This window comes from Chenopodium album, chromosome 2 (genome assembly GCF_948465745.1).
Source record: "Chenopodium album chromosome 2, dcCheAlbu1.1, whole genome shotgun sequence".
Classification (NCBI taxonomy): Eukaryota; Viridiplantae; Streptophyta; class Magnoliopsida; order Caryophyllales; family Amaranthaceae; genus Chenopodium; species Chenopodium album.
In genome coordinates, this window is record NC_137835.1 from 32,300,072 (window position 1) to 32,304,666 (window position 4,595).

The 4,595-nt window shown below is 38.0% G+C and overlaps 1 non-coding gene across 1 annotated transcript; it reads right to left on the reverse strand.

Annotated features, from left to right (window-relative positions):
* Window positions 1-4,488: 4,488 nt before the first annotated feature.
* Window positions 4,489-4,595, reverse strand: LOC145607381 (small nucleolar RNA R71). Its single transcript, XR_014105552.1, has one exon. It is a non-coding gene; the product is annotated as a small nucleolar RNA R71 (small nucleolar RNA).

Genomic DNA, 4,595 nt, shown 5'->3' on the forward strand with positions numbered 1-4,595 from the left:
GGCTGTTCTCTCTGCAGGATAATACTTGTTATAGAAATTCAAAACAAGTGTTTCCCAGTCAGTTATACCAAGTGTAGTTCTATTTAAGCCATTAAACCACAATTTAGCTTTTCCAGTTGAAGAGAAGGGAAAGAGAATCTCCCTGATTTGGTCTTGAGTGACCCCGGCTTGCCTGATGGTGTTGCAATATTGACAATAGTCGGCAATGTGAAGATTCGGGTCTTCACCCTTGGCTCCACTGAATTGCTTCCTCTCTATCATCGTTATAAATTGAGGTTTAATTTCAAATTGAACCCCATCAAGAGCCGGAGTAGGGGTGAGATGTGGAAAATCCGTAAGCTTCGGTTGTGAATAATCACTAAGCTTCTTTGGAGCCGTCATCTCTGATTCTGCGTCTGATGATGCCTCTAAATCGCTAGAACCAGTTGGAGGATCGCGGTGATTATTGTTATTATCACCAGAATCCGCCAGGATTTGCTTGTAGAAATTTTTCTGTCTATGAAAGGAACGTTCGATCTCAGGATCGAATGGGATGTAACTTGATCTGGAACACCTGGGCATAAACAAAAAAAAAAAAAAAAACTAGAAGCAAATGTGAGATTTGTCTCAGAGAACTAACGCTCTCTGAGACAAAAGGGAAATAATCAAGACTACAAAAACAATAAAAAAAAAATAATAAAACCGTCTCCCCGGCAACGGCGCCAAATTTTGACATGGTAAAGTCGCATCCCCTAATCAAAAATAATTCCTAAGTGCTCTAAATAAAGTAGATAGGGAAGTAGGGTCGATCTCCACAGGGAAACAAGTCTTTTTACTCCTAATTAATTATTATAATCTAAATTATCTAAGTAACCAATATTAATATTCGAACAAGAAACTAAACTACTAAGATTGAGAATAGAGAGAAAACAATATGTGAAAGGATCTAGGGTATAGGTTCACCAATAAATAATATTCCAGGGTAAACATGGTAATCAATCATTAACATTGCATAAATCACACGATTAACAGGCTCTCGCAATTTATTAATCACCATAGATCTAACAGGCTTTCGCAATTTACTAGATCTAAGTTCTTATTGAAAATAGCCTTTAATATCAAATTAACATCTGCTCGATTCATCAATTTAATATTGCTATACTTTTACAAGCCGCAATTGTAAAACGTTAAAACAATTCAATAAGAAATTATCATGCAATACCAATAATCAATAATAGTCAATCATCAATGCATCAATTACCCAGATTGTAAAGGGCTTTCGCTACGTATTACAATCACACAATTAATTTACCGGTATTAAATCTCATCTCTCGAATCTCGACTTAACCATTTATAAATTAATCTGCCTATTGAAACTAGACCTAAACATTAATTCTCATCTGTCGAATCTCGAATCAATGTTGTGAAACTCATGCATAAAAGATAGGCCTAATCTAGTCACAGAGCATTAAATCAATCAATAAGAAATAAATCTAGCATTGATAGTTAACAACAACAAATTACCCCTTCATATTATTTATGGATCCCCATAAACCCTAGAAATAAAACTACTCACACATATTAAAACCTAAACTAATCAAAGCAATAAGATAAATCATGATAAAAGGACTAAAGTAAATAACTAATATTAAGAGAAGAGAAATCGTTACCAAACTAAGCTGTATTAATGGAAAATAATCAAGAACAAAAGTTGAGAGAAGAGTTAAGAGAGAGAAAAATACTAAGTAGAGAGAGAGAGAGTCTAGGAAGAAGATAATCTAATAATTCTGTACAAAATCGTCTTTAAACGTTTTCTAAAACAAGAATTAAAACTAAACATAATCAGTTCTTCCAAAAACGCGCGCCCGATCGGGCGCGCCTTTTTCTTCGCGATCTTCCAAAGCAGCATCGCCCGATCGTGCTAGAGGCTCGCACGATCGGGCGCGCTATAGCACGCTCAGCCTAATAGTCCTGCCGCGCCCGATCGTGCTAGAGGTAGCCCGATCGGGCGGTTGCTTCTCCTTGAGCTTGGACTTCGATTGGGCTTGATTTCTCGGCCCAATCCGGATTTCCTCCTCAGGTCTTGAGTACTTGGTTCAAATGCCTCGGGATCCCAATTACCGAGCCTTTAATCACCGGCTCTCACCGATCCTGGGCTCCTAAAGTGGTCGTGTCCTTCTAGCTTCCGTAGTTGATCCATAAAGCCCGGGAAAATGCTTTAAGAGTGCAATTTCCTGTAGAATACAACTAAAACTACGAAAACACTAGAACACACAAATTAGTAATAAAAGTGGCTCTAAAGAGCCAAAAACACTACTAATAACGACCAAGGGACGGGGGTAAAACACTATATAAAATGGACATATCACATAGCCTGCACGTCCATGCAGAGTTCAGCACGTCCATGTAGAGTTCAGCACGTCCGTGCAAAATATTCAGCACGTCCGTGCCTTATCTTGCACGTCCGTGCAGTTTGCTCAACCCAAATCATTTTCAAAACTGATCTACTGAACAAGGCATGCACGTTTGTGCCATATTTGGCACGTCCGTGCTATATTTGGCATGTCCGTGTAGGATGCCCTTGCCAAAACAGTACATTCTGCCTCCCTGCTTTCAAAGGTGCACGTCCTTGCCTACCTTGGCACGTCCGTGCAGGTATGGTGCACGTCTGTGCCAACCTCAGCACGTCCGTTCTGACTTGTAGCTGTGCCCGACTCTTGTTTTCTCCGTCCTTTTTATTTGGGGGTCTTTATAAATAACCCCTTGAGCTCATTTGTACGGCATCCAAGTTTTTAGTGCTTCCTCTTAGTTTGTAATTGTAGAAACACACATATTCTCAAATCATTAGTTAGATTATAATTATTAGATTGGAAATTTCATTCTCAATCATTGTAGAAGACAAGTTCCGCCATTGATTTTTAAGTTCAAGCTTCTAGTAATATTTTTTCTCACTCTTCTCTTCCATTTTAATTGCTTTGATTGTTAATTTTCTTGATTAATTCTTGTATGCTTAGATTGTTATTTAGCTTAATATTTAGTTAATTCTTGTTCATGAGTTACTTTAAACCCCTAATTTCTTTAATCTCCATGGATTGTGAGTAGTGTAATTTTCTAGGGTTTGGGTAAAACCCTCAATGTAGTCACTAATTACTTGTTGCATGTGTTAATTTGGTAATTTTTGGGTGTTAATTAGTTGAGCTTAAGTGGTTTTATTGCTTAGTTCTTGTATATGGCCATTGTTAGAATTATTATATAAGCTTTCTCAACAAAGGATCGAGAGATGAAATTGAGTTAGCTGCCTTATGCGTAATTGACTTGAAATGCCATGAGAATAGGAATTTCCAGTCAAGGGAATATTTTTGTCATCGTGATTATGCTTTAACACTTGTTTTATTCTTTGTAACCACGAGAGTAGGTTGTATTCATGATTCAAGTAATCCCTCTAGCTTGAGAGAGTAGTTGGGTGCTTTAGATAATTTCCCCTATATTATCCCCTTAATTTATCATTGTTTGCTACATGCCATTTGTGATTTGTGACGAATTTGAGTGGTATATCCCGAGCCCTAGAACTCTCTAATTATTGTTAATCATCCCTTAGTATTAGTTGTTTTAAATTAGTACATGCTACATAAAACCAAACCAATTTCGACTTCATTTAGCTTGTTTAAACGCTAGTATCTCGGTAGTTGATTCAACGCCTCTCTTGTGTTCGATCCTATCTTACCCTTGCTATTAGTTAGTGAGACCAAGATAGGACTTTATATTTGGTAGGCTCGACGACGGCCTATCAAATTTTGGCGCCGTTGCCGGGGAGGCAAAGTCACATTGAATGTATTATTGTTGAATGAGTCTAAGTGTGTGTATTTGTATCATAAATTTTCTTATTTATTTTTGTATATTTGTGTTTTCAACTTGTGATTTGTCATTGCTAACGTTTTTCTTAGCTTTCTTTGACCTTGCATGACACGGAAGAGTAAGCAATCACCGATTATTCCCGTTGATCCAGAGTTAAATAGGACTTTGAGAAACGTGAGAAGGCTTTTGCAAGGCACACCCGAGTTCTCTATTCTATATTCGGATTCTGATCCGGAGGAAATATTTGCAACCAACGAAGAAGATAACATGGGTGATAACAATCCTCCTCCACCATTGTTACGAGATTATGACCACCCCAATGCCTTCACACTTTGGAGTGGCATACGTCACCCTACTAAGAATGCAAATAATTTTGAGCTTTCTTCTCAACTCATCCGTATGATACAAAGTGATCAATTTGGTGGGAGTTCTAATGAGTGTCCTTTTGCTCAATTGGACAACTTCCTCGAATTGTGCACAACCATCAAGCAAAACAACATTACGGAAGAGTTCATCAGTATGCACATGTTTCAATTCTCCCTCTGTGACAAAGCAAAACATTGGTTGAGAACGGTAGAAGAGGGATCATTGACCACATGGGATGAAGTCACTAGAGCTTTCCTTGGAAAGTATTGTCCACCCGATAAGACCGCCGAACTAAGAAGGAAAATCACCAATTTCAAACAAGAGATTGATGAAACCTTAAGTGAAGCTTGGGAGCGTTTCAAGGACTACACTAGAAAATGCCCACAGCATGGTTT